Source organism: Schistocerca serialis, chromosome 4 (assembly GCF_023864345.2).
Source record: "Schistocerca serialis cubense isolate TAMUIC-IGC-003099 chromosome 4, iqSchSeri2.2, whole genome shotgun sequence".
NCBI classification, from domain to species: Eukaryota; Metazoa; Arthropoda; class Insecta; order Orthoptera; family Acrididae; genus Schistocerca; species Schistocerca serialis.
Genome location: NC_064641.1, coordinates 291,039,212 through 291,055,661, shown reverse-complemented (window position 1 = coordinate 291,055,661; position 16,450 = coordinate 291,039,212).

Below are 16,450 nucleotides of genomic sequence, written 5' to 3'. Positions count from 1 at the left end.
AGGTAAGTTTAAAGATGGACTAGCAATACCGAATGCTGTTTAGAGACTCGGAATTCCGTTTCATAATTACGTCTACTAGAACTCTGGTGGAACAGTTTCTTTATTTTGCAGTATTGGCGTGTTACAGAAGCGGTATCCATTATAATTTTCATTGATTTGACGGTATTCACTGTCACTGTCCCCCAAAGTTTGCAAACGTCAGTGCTTTACTAGAAACGGCCCAGTTACATGTCGTATGCCACTGCCTATTTCAGTACATTAATCCGAATTACACTGCTATTTACATGGAGAGGTGCGTATGAAAGCTGATCCGGAACTACGGTGCAAGTTCTTACGTGTTCCATGTTTTGACAACTTGGAGAGGGAGATGGTGGATATCATTTAGAACGATACCTCGTAATAGGTAACCCTGCCAAAAATAGTTGATATTCATGTATTTTCTGGATAAAGAAATCACCATAAAAATGACAGATCATCTCTTGCTTTGGAATAAACTGACATTCCATTTTTATAGTCAACATTTTCAGTTTGGCAGAAATTTTGTTTCGGAGTTGGTACATCTCTCCAGTAACAAAACACAAAAGCTCTTAATCTGTTTGTAAGTCATAAACGCATATACTGTTGCTGTGACTGTGAGTTTCATATATTTTCAGCTGTCATTAAATAAGAATTTCTGGTTTGAGAGTACTTCTGTTGCGTAAAATTCGTTAAAATTCCACGAAAATATGTAAATAAGGTGAATAATTTTTGTTACTTTTATGGTGAAATAACAGTTTGTTGCGCCTGTGGTTGGGCGGTAGCCTACAGACCATGCACATGACTGCTATTTCTGCTTGACTTCACCCATAAAAGCAGGATTGTCTATGAAGAAAAGATCTGCTAATCGACCCATTCCTCATTCAGGTAGTTGACCAGTTCAGACTCCACTCGCTAATTGTGTGTTTGAAGTAGAAAACGAAAACAGTGTGGAACAAGAAGAAGAACCAAACAAGCCTTCCACATCTCATGACCCTAATTTTGAGGAACAGATGATAAACCGAAAAGACTGACTCAGGCGGAATGTAGTGATCTTATTAGAGACCTTGACCTGTCAAAGGACAAGGCAGAAATTCTTGGGTCTCGCCTACAGCGATGGAGTTTTCTCGAAAGTTCTAACACAGTCTCACAGTACAGAAACGTCACATGTAACTGCTTCCCTTTTTGGAGAAGAGAAACAATCTTGTTGTTTGCTGAGGCAAATCTTGATGAAATCTTTGAAGCTGAACTATGATCTAAGTGATTGGAGGCTATTCATAGACTCTTCCAAGCTTAGTCTAAGAGCTGTGTTGCTTCACGACGGTAATTGACGTCCATCTATTCCTGTTGGTCATGCTGCTCACATGAAAGAGACATCCGCTGATGTGACAGCCCTCTTGGACACAATCAAATAGTATGAACACCAATGGAAAACCTGTGGTGATCTAAAAGTCACTGCCATACTCTTAGGAATGCAACTGAGGTAAACAAAACAGTATTGCTTCTTAAGTATGTGGGACAGTATGGATAGGAAATCGCATTACATTAAAGCAGACTGGCCTGCAAGAAATCTTAAACCTAGCGAGAAAAATGTCGTTGCCGAGGCTCCCGTGGACCAAAATATGTTCTTCTTCTACGAATGCTTACCTAGCTGCATTTGATGAAAAATTTTGTAATGAACAAAGAAGGAAGTGAATTTAAGTACATAAGAGAGGTATTTCCGAAATTAAGTTAAAGAAGGTATTATTATCGGGCCATTAATTCGCGAACTTGTGAAGGAGCCTGCATTTGATCAGGTTTTGAAGTGAAAATAAAAAGAAGCTTGGGAGCCTTCAAGGGAGCTGTTCATGGATTTTTAGGCAACAAAAGAGGTGATAACTACACTCTGTTGGTGACAGTGTTCCTGCAAAAAAACCATAACTTTGGAGCGACATATCCATTAACACTCATTTTCTGCATTCCCACCAACACTTTTGCCCTCCTAGTTGTGGAGCTGGCAGCTATGGAGAAAGATCAGGACATTTCTCCTTTGGAGCAAAGATATAAGGGCCACTGGACTGAAGCAATGCTTGGAGAGTACAGTTGTTCTTTGTGTGGGCATTCTCTGGAACTCCGTTACAAGAGGTAGGCTAAAATGCAACGACCTCATGCAGCCACAAAGTGATTCCCTTCAGACCCAACCATCTGCGAGGAAATGTCTCAACAATTTATAACTCTTAAAATGTAACTCTCATTAAAAAAATATAAAAATACATTTTTTATGTCGTTTGCATATGTAATTAAAATCTATCTTTTTCTCTTAATCTCTTAATTCGTTAATATGAAATACTCCCACCTATTGCATATCACAGAAACTAGAGCTAAGGAAAATTTTGCATTGTCATATTCGTTTTTCTCTACCCAGAATTAGTAAGAACTGATTCATGAAGTGCAGGAAACTTTTTTTTTTTTTTTTTTTTTGTAGGCCAGTGTAATTCGGGAAATGATGTATTCTGCCGGCAGTCATTATATAGAGGGCAGAACGATAAATGTTACAGTTCTGAAATCATCAAACAAATATGGCAATGACGTGCAGCCTAAAGTAATGGTCTCTGTAAGCGCTACTATAGTAACAGCATAAAAATTGAGCCATCATTAGGAGAAGAGACACCAAGCTCGAGCATATGCCTGGCTTAGTTTGTTCTTAGTCACATCACACACTTGTCACTTAAGTACGTTTGTTGCAAGTAGGTGCTCCATAAGGTAAAGATGCTTTGCACCTAGTTCACGCAATCTGTATTTGCTCCAAAGAAATACTATTCCGTAAATACTACCAAAATAAAGTAAAAAAACTCCTGTATCCCCACTAGAGGCCCTCCAAGGGGCGTAATGGGAATTTAGAAAGACCTTGAAGCCTTTATGTGGCCTGCAGCCTTGCCGCAGTGAAAACACTGCTTCCCATGAGATCTTAAGAGCTGTTTGGGTTGGCGAACACTTGGATGGGTCAGCGTCCGAGTCTGCCGAGAGCTGTTGACGAACGGAGTGCACTCAGACCTTTTGAGGAGAAGCTACTTGATCAGCGGCACTGGTCACGAAAACTGACAAAGGCGGGGAGAACAGAGTGCTGTCCGCATTCCCCTCCATATTCACATCCGGTGACGCCTAAAAGCAGAGGATGACACTACTGCTAGTCGGTACCGTTGGGCCGTCACGGAATGTTCGGAAAGCGTTTTGTTTTGTATAGGCTTTATACACATATGGAAAGCAGAATTGCGTGTTAGGAGATGAACATTTTGGTTTCAGGCGAGAAGTGGGAACTAGAGACGCCACTGGGCTACTAAGAGTGATAAGGGAGAGGTACATGGAGAAGAAGAGGAAGGTGTACGTTGTGTTCATTGATGTTGAGAGGGCTTTTGTCTGTGTCAGATGGGACAAACTGATGGAAATCCTAAGGAAACATTCAGCTGAGTTGAGGGATAGACGGCTAATTAGACATTTATATTTGAACCAGAGAGCGAGAGTAAGAATAGGAGGTGTGATGAGTGAAGGAAGTGAATTGGAAAGAGGTGTAAGACAAGGTTGTTGTTTACCACCAACGATGTTCAACATATATCTGGAGGAAATTATTAGAGAAAGTTTTGATGGAAGGAGAGGAGTTTGTGTAGGGGGTCGGAGAGTGGAGTGTATAAGATTTGCAGACGACATGGCTGTGATGGCAGAGAGTGCAACTACAAACGTTCATTACCGAATCTACACATTCAATATAGACTACAATTACTAAACTACGAATTACTATAACAATACTACTGTCTGCTATTTTTGCTATCAGAAGAATTCCAAGGGACGATCCGAAGCAGCGGTCGCCACGTGCATGGGGGCTTAATTATATAAAATGAATGCAAATAATTTTTAATTTTTAGTCGCTGTCTGTCCGGTTACACTGTCTCGTAACCGGTTGGCCCTGACCAGTATTTGTACGCAATCTGACTGCAAAGAACAACTACAAAGAATGAAACGAAATTTCCGTTAACACAATTAATTAATTAAATCCCCAGCAACTATGAAAGCTACGAAACAACAAGGCACAAGTGTCGCTGTTCTGTGTGTGGAAGTGTGATTCAACGTACACATCTGGAACAGTTCTTCCTCAATAAGACCAGATATTTTAAACACCATTTACACTGAAGTAATTAAAAAAATAAACAGAAATACTATAATTGCACATAGAAACCAGAAATACAGTCTAATACAAGAACACGAACCAGATGCTTTGTTGACTGAACCTGTGACCAAGAGGCATTATTGTTTAAGACATTAAAATAATAAAAAGAAAGGAATGTTTTACCTTCATATATATTGACGAAAAGCACACTCTGATCATTACAGCATCCCCAATCGAACAACATCTTGTGTCTAGCCCATCAAAACAATACTAAAAGTTCTGAACAAGCACTCACTACCGCAACTTCTCAACAACGACTCACCACTGCTACATCTCAACAAGCACTCTCCACCACGACTTCTCGATAAGCACTGCCTACTGCTACTTCTCAATAAGCACTGCCAGTGGAGGCGGCTGAATAATACTCTTTGACGCAATCTCTGGCGCTGTGGCTCAGTGTAGCCACCTTTCATATGCCCCTCCTCCACGGGCTAGAATTTGATGGTATTTTTGCCAGCATTGGTGGTGAAAATACCAACAAATTCGTCCAAAAAATGCAGACAAAAATAAAAGATAATATTAATAAGTAAATAACCCATAACTAAATAAATTTTGGCTTTGCACTGACCCTTCAATAACCTAATATATAAAATACAGTAAGGAATACAAATGCTTTCATACATATGATTTTACATAATAGTTTACATAAGTGTCATTCAATCAGTGGCACCCAGTAATGTTGAACAGGTGCAGACAGCAACAAGTAACATCATTTTAGTAGAAGCAGTTCCATCAGTGGCACCCAGTAATGTTGAACAGGTGCAGACAGCAACAAGTAACATCATTTTAGTAGAAGCAGTTCCATCAGTGGCACCCAGTAATGTTGAACAGGTGCAGACACCAACAAGTGACATTATGTCAGTAGAAGCAGTTCCATCAGTGGCACCCAGTAATGTTAAACAGGTGCAGACACCAACAAGTGACATCATTTCAGTAGAAGCAGTTCCATCAGTGGCACCCAGCAATGTTGAGCAGGTGCAGACACCAACAAGTGACATTATGTCAGTGGAAGCAGTTCCATCAGTGGCACATAGCAATGTTGAACAGGTGCAGACACCAACAAGTGACATCATTTCAATATAAGCAGTCCATCAGTGGCACCCAGCATTGTTGAGTAGGTGCAGACACCAACAAGTGACATCATTTCAGTAGAAGCAGTCCATCAGTGGCACCCAGCGATGTTGAGCAGGTGCACGCACGTACATCAGTTTGAAGGCACACACAATTGCTTTTACAAAATTATTATCAATGCTCTTACACTAAATATACAAACTGTAATAAACACACAAATGATATCAGATAATTGTCATGTTGACTATTACAAAAACACAAATATCAGTAAACCTATAATATTTATGGGCGTCAGTGCAAGCCACAAGAAACAAGTAAAATAATATTTAGGAGATAGGTCGGTACCAATTATTTGGGATTAGGAAAGGAAAACACACAAAACACACTGACTCATCTTTCATCCACATTAAGTACTACTGTGTAATTGAATAGTGTTAACTGTGTAAATGCAATTCTGTCAAAGATTCGATGTTCGACATGTGTATCAAGTAGTAGTGGTATCAATGTATAACAGACAATAATAGTTAGTCTACGTCATAGTCATCATGTCAAGACCAATGTTTGCCAAGCCAAATCAAAATGTAGGGTTGTTGAACAACTGTGAGTGTGCCAAGATATGCAATTACCTCCAGTCTCCAAAAAAAAAAGTATATACTGCTTACTGATTTAACGAAGTGTGTGTGTAGACGAACTCCCTTCCACTTGAGTGTTCTAGTCTGCCATCTTCATCCTCCTTGTTCCATATAAACCAACAAAAAATACGCTCCTCACTTACTTTACCTCTTATCCACCAAAACTCCAATAATCATCAGCATCACATAAACTTAATACTTCAATAATACCTCTTACGTCGATACGTATAAACCTCATCATCAATATCAATTACCTTACCTCTTGTCCACCAAAACTCCAATAATCATCAACTTCACACAATCTCAATACCTCAATAATACCTCTTCAATACGTCGATACATATAAACCTTATCACCAATATCATTTCACTTCCATAACAACTCTTTCCTCTAGTCAGTCTCCTCGAACAAGTACAGATAAAATCCTAGTGCAAACTTCAATTCATCATCCCATACAATCCGAAGACACAATGTCCACACACAACCTCTGTGTAATCCATCTGACCCAAATCTTCTACTCATTATGAATCATAAAATACATTTTGGTTACTGTGTCCATCATTAAATAAAAGAAATGCACATATGACCTCTAACAGCCTTTAGTTTGAATAAATTTCAGTAAGTAAGTACGAGTACAGAGTGTGAATGATTGTAATATTTCACAGTGTGTACACCACGTCAAGAATCATGGCAAAACAGAAGCAAACATGAGGAGTATTTCTTGTGTCAAGTGTCACTTGCTATTTCAATTGCTCACGAAGAATGCAGTGTAATAACTGTCAATGGTCTAAACCTAGTGTTGGTATGTCATGTCGTTAGCTTCCTTTCTATTAGCACAAATTTATACAGCTTCCATAAAACCTCCAGCTCATGTGACTTCAATGAAGTTTCTTGTACCAATGTCGTTCGTAGAATTATAGCAGTTCATTTTCTTATCTTAAAATATAAAGCACTGAGCGTAAGCAAAACATGCAATAGTGAGACAATATACCAGTAGAGAACATAAAATCAATAAGTGGATGCAGCACAATTCCTACAACGAGGCTCTGCCAAGCGAACAATCTATAATTAATACCATAGTGTAACCTAAACTCCATGTTCGTACACCTCATATCAGCATTTCTATATACCAAATTAAAGAGTAGTTATGACAACAAACAGAAATGTGTAAATATGCAATCCATACGCAAGCAGGAATTATGTCTCTTACATAATAAACAGGTCATTAGCATCATATCAGCATAAGCAAATAAATGTTCATATGCACTCTTAATAAGTAAACACGAAGGTGCAAGCAGATAAATCACAAAGTATAACTTACATACATAACCACAGTCAGCACGATTAATCAGGTGACAATTATAATTTAAATAAATAAGCACAGCACGCACATAATAAAAAAAATGTGACATCAGTGAAAATGCATAGCAGCCAAGCGATGCATAATATGCACAAGTAACAACCCTTTTCATTAATAAAACATTGACAAAAATCAGCAAATGTACCCAAGCACGTCGCTTTACAAATAAATTCATAGAATATAAAATTTAGCACAAAGTAAAAATCAAGTAATCGCGAGCAGCAAATTACGTCCTAAGTACGTACCTAAGTGAAAATATGTTACCTGAAAAATAAACTCAATTAATAGTTACCTTTTTAGTTTATTACTTTCGTCTTCGAAATGACATTCTTCCTGAAAATTTCTCGATAGCAAGTCCTCTTAACGTCGGACACACACAGAATTTACCTGAAGTTCTTAAATATTTTACACAACCGTACCCTGAAAAATACTGAACGTTAATAACATCATTTATCAAGTCACTATAGCTTTATACTGAATTTAATCGGAGAAATTAGACTGTATATTTGTTTACGGCTGTCAGTGCATTCGTACTGAGCGCTCGATCAGCTGTAGGCGCGTGACGTAGGAAGTGATTGTTTGCGGTCAACGACTGCCTTGTGCGCCGTGCAGACTTGACTGTTGCTTTGAGTATGTTCCGCCGCCGGAACACGGCGCGGTATCCTTGTATTCTCTGCGTGTTTACATGTAACTGTTAGTCTCTCAAAAGTATGTCATTCCACAAAAATTTTAACGTTCGATATATGATGTACTCCCTAAGAGCGCCGAGATTTAAGAGTTTCTACTTCGACAGTGTTATCATGAATAATTTTGCGAACTCTGTATGGACCGTTATAAAGCAGAAAAAATTTGCGACATAAGCCTTCTCCTTTGTGAGACAAACGATGAGACTTAATTAACACCTTTTGACCAACTGACAAGGTTTTTAAACGACCAGGACGCTTAGCTGATTTCTCTCTTCTAGCAGCCGCAGACGTAATATTTTGTAGAGCCAGGTTGACAACTTCAGAATGTCGCAGTTTCCGTGTAGGTGGAAAAGGAACGATTTCAGAAATGCGATTTGTCGGTGCTTTATTTTTTAATATCAATATAGGCGGTAAAGAAGTTGAATCATTAGGGAGTTCATTCAGAATGTTTTGAAAAATATGAAGATACTGATCCCACGTTCTGTGATTCTGATGACAATAAAGTCGACACAATTTATTGATTTCCTTCATCCATCTCTCCGAAGCGTTAGATTGAGGGTGAAAAAGTGAAATAAAAAGTGGTTTAATCTTACGACGCCGTAGACTACGAAGCCAAATTTTAGAGCGAAACTGTGATCCATTATCTGATATAACCTTATCAACATGACCCACTTCTTTAAGAAAATGTTTGATGAAAGCATTAGATACTGAACGAGCTGTTCCTTTACGTAATGGTGTAAAACACACATATTTTGATGTCAGTTCCACTGCTACCAAAATGTACGCAAAATCATTAGTAGAACGAACCACTGGACCGAACAAATCGACTGCAGCCATCTCCTTTAATTTCGCTGGAATGATAGGAAACAACGGTGCTCTGTGAGAAATAGTTGGCGGCTTAGATTTTGACATAATTTGCATTTGGCAAGAACAGATCAGCAATAGTTTTTCTGCACTACAACGCCATTATCTTCTATTTTTTGAAATAAGTGTGCACCTAGGCCTTTGTATGATGAGTCCATCGCCAAACAAAAATCTTTAGATAAATCCGGATGTGAAAGAAGTGGAGCAGCAACTAAAGCATCACGAAGTTGTTCAAATTCTGATTGAGCTTCCTCATCCCAACACCAATTAGAATTCTTTCCAGATAGTTCACATAAACGAGGTGTGGCCAAATCGTCCAATGTAACAAAGCATCTAAGAAAATTACAGATACCAAGGAAACTACGAACATCATGTTTTGTAGTAGGAACAGCATAATTACGAATAGCGTCTAGTTTTTCTGGATCAGGAAGAATACCTTCTGTAGAAATAATGTGACCAAGAAATTTCACCTGAGAACGACCAAATTCAGATTTTTCCAAGTTTACTGTAATGCCAACTCCTGCAAAAATACGTAATAATGAATCCAAAATTTTGTTGTGCTCACTCCAAGAACGTTTAGCAATAAGACTATTGGCAACATATGAAGTAATATTGTCACGAAGATAAACAGGTAAAATTTCGTTTAGACTACGAATGAATGCTGCAGAAAATATAGTAAGTCCTAACGGTAATTTCCGAAATCACTTTTGGGTAAAATACACTCCTGGAAATTGAAATAAGAACACCGTGAATTCATTGTCCCAGGAAGGGGAAACTTTATTGACACATTCCTGGGGTCAGATACATCACATGATCACACTGACAGAACCACAGGCACATAGACACAGGCAACAGAGCATGCACAATGTCGGCACTAGTACAGTGTATATCCACCTTTCGCAGCAATGCAGGCTGCTATTCTCCCATGGAGACGATCGTAGAGATGCTGGATGTAGTCCTGTGGAACGGCTTGCCATGCCATTTCCACCTGGCGCCTCAGTTGGACCAGCGTTCGTGCTGGACGTGCAGACCGCGTGAGACGACGCTTCATCCAGTCCCATACATGCTCAATGGGGGCAGATCCAGAGATCTTGCTGGCCAGGGTAGTTGACTTACACCTTCTAGAGCACGTTGGGTGGCACGGGATACATGCGGACGTGCATTGTCCTGTTGGAACAGCAAGTTCCCTTGCCGGTCTAGGAATGGTAGAACGATGGGTTCGATGACGGTTTGGATGTACCGTGCACTATTCAGTGTCCCCTCGACGATCACCAGTGGTGTACGGCCAGTGTAGGAGATCGCTCCCCACACCATGATGCCGGGTGTTGGCCCTGTGTGCCTCGGTCGTATGCAGTCCTGATTGTGGCGCTCACCTGCACGGCGCCAAACACGCATACGACCATCATTGGCACCAAGGCAGAAGCGACTCTCATCGCTGAAGACGACACGTCTCCATTCGTCCCTCCATTCACGCCTGTCGCGACACCACTGGAGGCGGGCTGCATGATGTTGGGGCGTGAGCGGAAGACGGCCTAACGGTGTGCGGGACCGTAGCCCAGCTTCATGGAGACGGTTGCGAATGGTCCTCGCCGATACCCCAGGAGCAACAGTGTCCCTAATTTGCTGGGAAGTGGCGGTGCGGTCCCCTACGGCACTGCGTAGGATCCTACGGTCTTGGCGTGCATCCGTGCGTCGCTGCGGTCCGGTCCCAGGTCGACGGGCACGTGCACCTTCCGCCGACCACTGGCGACAACATCGATGTACTGTGGAGACCTCACGCCCCACGTGTTGAGCAATTCGGCGGTACGTCCACCCGGCCTCCCGCATGCCCACTATACGCCCTCGCTCAAAGTCCGTCAACTGCACATACGGTTCACGTCCACGCTGTCGCGGCATGCTACCAGTGATAAAGACTGCGATGGAGCTCCGTATGCCACGGCAAACTGGCTGACACTGACGGCGGCGGTGCACAAATGCTGCGCAGCTAGCGCCATTCGACGGCCAACACCGCGGTTCCTGGTGTGTCCGCTGTGCCGTGCGTGTGATCATTGCTTGTACAGCCCTCTCGCAGTGTCCGGAGCAAGTATGGTGGGTCTGACACACCGGTGTCAATGTGTTCTTTTTTCCATTTCCAGGAGTGTAGTCATATCCGGTTAGTTTTTACTGACTCTCTAGATAGATTGATAGTTGAAGAATTGTTCTGATAGATACAAAGAGTAGTAGAAGAGTAGGCAGCGGTGCAGAAAACTAAAAGGGAAATAGCACCACTACAGCTTGGGGCCCTGTGCACGCTACGGCACATATTAACTTAGTGTAGTGAATCCCCTGAGGACATTAATAGCCGCACATAATTTCTAGTTTGTGACTTAGTAGCCAATTTGGTGGAAGTGCGTACATAAATTGATCTAATCATGAACATGGATGTATGTCGTTCTTAGAATTGCGAAAGATCTTAAATTTCCGAACAGTTAAGAAGTGCATATAGTCAAAGTTTTCTCCTCGTTGCGACAAAGACCTATCGCGTCTGTCCCAGTCCGAATGTCGATTATTGTCAAGTTCGCGCACCTGGCGCTCTCTTGTTGCATCCCGTAAATGAAATAAATTATTGTCTTCAAAGCCCTCTGCTATCTGTGATTCTAAATTTCTTCTGCTGTCTTTTCCTACGACTTCACCTTCAATTTGTTTGACTTGCTTTTGTAATGCCTCAAATTCCTTTTTAACGCATTCATTAAATCTTCCCTGGTTTTCAACATGTTTATTTACGTTCTGATACTCTTCGGTTTCTGCAAAAGGCAATGGAGCTGTATCATCTGAATCTCTGCCCCCATTTAAACTAAGACTTGTCAACTTATCTGAAATCTCCTCAACTCTTTCTGATAAGTCACCTAATTGTTCTTTCTGTTTATTTTCGTCTTCCGTAAGTGTCGCGACTCGGGTTTCAGTATTGACACATTTAGTAGTTAACTGTTCATACTGTTGTGTTAGGTTCTTTATTCTGTCAATTGGTACGGATTCCTCGATTCTTGCAAATATTTCTTCCTTATTGTGTGCACGTTGTAAATTTAACTCTGAAAATATCTGTACTATCACGCGATCTCTTTCTTCCTGTTCTCTGTCCTGTTCCTCTTGCCTAATTTCTATTGAAATTAAACTATTATTGTGAACATTCAAAATCGGTTGTACTTCTTCTCTAATTTCGTTATTTGATTCATCATTCATGTTTTTGAAATATGTCCTTATTCGTGAGCTTAACCGTGTTGCCATTGCTTCCATCTCGGTATTAATTGTTCCTATTTGTGATCCCAAATTTAATATTGCACTCATCAACTGCTCCATATCTTCTGTCGTTAATCTCGTATTCTGAAAATTTTTTATTGTGAAAAATTTTGAAGTGTTTCCGGACTATTTTCCCGACTTATTAAACTGTTTTCAACTTCATTACTCATCATCCTGTTCTCCTGTGTTGGCGAGTTTGCCATGTTAACAATTTCGTCATTCTCACTTTTTCATCGATCGCGTAATCACTTACAAAACATACAAAACTCGTCACTATACGAAAATTACACACAATGACACTTTATCACCAACAACACCATTCACACGAAATGCTTCCCTCAAAAACGATTAACGAACAACTGAAATCTTCATAATTGCACAAAATAGTCAAACGCGTATACAAGACATCAAAAATTAAATTCTGCAAAAATACCACTAGAAGAATGACAAGACAACTACAAATGTTCATTACCGAATCTACACATTCAATATAGACTACAATTACTAAACTACGAATTACTATAACAATACTACTGTCTGCTATTTTTACTATCAGAAGAATTCCAAGGGACGATCCGAAGCAGCGGTCGCCACGTGCATGGGGGCTTAATTATATAAAATGAATGCAAATAATTTTTAATTTTTAGTCGCTGTCTGTCCGGTTACACTGTCTCGTAACCGGTTGGCCCTGACCAGTATTTGTACGCAATCTGACTGCAAAGAACAACTACAAAGAATGAAACGAAATTTCCGTTAACACAATTAATTAATTAAATCCCCAGCAACTATGAAAGCTACGAAACAACAAGGCACAAGTGTCGCTGTTCTGTGTGTGGAAGTGTGATTCAACGTACACATCTGGAACAGTTCTTCCTCAATAAGACCAGATATTTTAAACACCATTTACACTGAAGTAATTAAAAAAATAAACAGAAATACTATAATTGCACATAGAAACCAGAAATACAGTCTAATACAAGAACACGAACCAGATGCTTTGTTGACTGAACCTGGGACCAAGAGGCATTATTGTTTAAGACATTGAAATAATGAAAAAAAGGAATTTTTTACCTTCATATATATTGACGAAAAGCACACTCTGATCATTACAGCATCCCCAATCGAACAACATCTGGTGTCTAGCCCATCAAAACAATACTGCAAGTTCTGAACAAGCACTCACTACCGCAACTTCTCAACAACGACTCACCACTGCTACATCTCAACAAGCACTCTCCACCACGACTTCTCGATAAGCACTGCCTACTGCTACTTCTCAATAAGCACTGCCGGTGGAGGCGGCTGAATAATACTCTTTGACGCAATCTCTGGCGCTGTGGCTCAGTGTAGCCACCTTTCAATTGTCATCCATAAAAGTTTAGCCAGAACCGAAAGCATCCCTGAAAAGAAGCACTTGAGAAAAGCTTACACTTATGCATTAACGTTGACCGATTAGGGCACCGTGTTCAAAGATACGGAGGTCAGTTCGCCCATGCAACACACCACACTATAATGCACTCTAAGACAAAGAAATGACGCACCACAAAGGAATGTGACGGAAATTTGTTTATGTGATCTACGTGTACAGACAAAAGAAATGTTACATTTTCGGAAAAAATATATAACTTGTTTAGAAGAGCATGTCAAACTATGGAAGTCAATATTATGTTGACCCACCTCCGGCACTTATGCGAACAATTATTCGACATAGCTTGGCAGACACATATTCGCTGCTTATTGGGCCTCAGCTCGAAGCGGAACTCATCGCTGAAGATAATTCTTCTACAGTCATTGAGATTCCAGGCGGAAGACTTGTGCGGAGAGGCCTCGGAAATCAGTGAGATACCAACCTGACTGTCGCCCGCCATGGTCTGGGGCGTCATTTCATTCCATAGCAGGACCCCTTTGGCTGTCATCCGCGGCACTCTTCATGCCCTTCATGGCAAGTCATGCTGGGCTTATATTTCACCACACGACGAGAGTTTCTACTGTCTGTCTCTGCGCTTGTCAAACCCTATCTTGGCCAGAAAGATCGCCGGATGTGCCCCAAGTTGAAAACGTTTTGGGCATTATGGTCAGGGTCGTTCAACCAGCACGAGATTTTAACGATCTAAACCGTCATTTGCACAGTATTTCGCACAATATCCCTCAACATGACACCCAATAACTGAATCAATTAATGCCAAGCCGAATTAACTGCTTACGTAACTGACAGGGGTGGACCGACGCGTTATTGACTTCCTGATTTTCTGAAGCTCTTTCTCGTGAAGAAATTATCAAACTTTTATGGAACTGTGATCATTTGTGTGTCTGTACATGTATATGATATCTATCGACTTCCTTCCAATTCGGATAATTTCTTCGTGGTGTGTCATTTTTTTTGTCTTACTGTATCTGTACTACATAAATTATCGTTTTCTACCATGATCTTGGGTGCAGTGCCTGTTCTCACTTACCGCTACATGAGGATTTGTCTAGGATTGTCGAACGTGATCGGTTTCGTGTTCTATATATTATGGTGTGATGTGTTGCATTGGCGTAGTGACCTCCAGATTTTTAACACTGTGCTCTGTGACGTAACGGGCGAGTTGTGGCGCCCTGGAAATATTATATGTTCGGAGTTGGGGCGGCCGCACAGGACGCTCGTCAAAGCCGACGCCCGGCAGCAAAACACGTGGTGGCAAACGTTAGCTGAGCATGAGCGGAGTCCCAGTGCGTGGTCCATCGAGCACCTGGCTAGGAATTAATTGGTGACGCTGTGCGCCTGGAGGGCCAAAGATGGCAGGCTTTGTGAAACCTTAATGGCAGACATTTCACAGCTCGTATAGAAATTAATAGTAGCCAGATGAATCATGATACCTCAGAAAGACACATGTACATTACTATTATTTGCACGACGATTCTGATGGTGTGATCAGATTTTTAATATCTTTATTAGTTTAAAGTTTAGCATCTGACGATAAATTATACAAGTAACACACAGCAACGAATTTCCAAAATATAAACGCTTCATTCGGTTTTGTTGATCGCCATGTCTTTAGAAAGCTATTAGTATAATCCTAAATTGGTATGAATTACAAGTATGTAATTTGAATAGTACATGAGTTATTGGAGGTCAAATTGGTCGATTACTATCGATCGCATCAGGCCATAAGTACTCCACAGTTACACAGAAAAACGGTAGTAGCATGCTTATAAATATATTTATTCATCTGTGTCTTTGTTTATATCCGATCTATATTATTCGTGAAGAAATTGGTTAAATATTTACTGTGTTTTAGAAAGCACAGAGACATTAGGCTACTGGCCTACCTTTTGTTCTATTCCTTTGATATATGTTTATTTATTTTGTTTATGTATCTAATAATGTGTGTTAGAGCGTCTTTATGGTCCAACCGTAGGAATATTTATTTAATTTCAAGTAATTTAAATGTAAATCCAGTACTTATAATGTGTTTCATTATGTTTTTGTGAGTGCGTTGGCTTGAAGACATGGCGCGAGCACTCCAGCCAGTTACAGTGTTCGTGAATGGGGAGCCTGGGTGGAAGCGAGTTCGGGAGAGAGGACAGGGGAGGACGGCACAGGGCATCGGAGGTGCTGGACGCGACGGCGCGACGGGCGTACGGTCACGGGAAAGACTTGGAGTGGAGCAGTTTGCACCCGATCGCGAGAGATAGAAATATTTCGTAGTGCGGACTTGTGTACTTGTGAGATTTCCGTGCTTCTGCAGTGAAGACGTAGTACGCGTTTGGAAGTGAATATCTCGCAAGCTATGTTGTTCGTAACTTATTACGTGCAGTAGAAATCTATTGTTTCCCTGCTATTCAACTTATATTTTATTTAATTGCTGGACCATCGACACCAATAAGTGTTTTGCAGAAATATACCGCATTCTCAAAAGCACTTCTACTATCGTACTCATCATTCAAAGTCGTTAAGATAGTACCTGCAGATTCTGTTTAATTGCAATCTTTCATTTATAAATTTATATGTTACTTTCATAATTCGCAATTGCCGAGTGATGGAAATCTTTGACCATTCCATTCGTGTGTGTACTCTTATCGTATACTGTAGACTCAGCGGCAACTACGTATCCTAGACCCTAGACAACGAAACCAGCAAAACTTTTAATATTGCAACTTTGAGTCGGTGGGTACGTAGTTGGGGGCCACCCACCTCATTTCATTCATATTATTTTGAAAGCCCGAAGGACTCACAGGTCAACGGTAACGTGAAACTCTACAGTTCACTCACGTGCTTTTTTTCAGGAGTGCTTTCGGCCATGTCTTTCTTTTTATGGATGAGAATGGGCGACCACATCGAACAGTCCAGGTAGAAGAACTC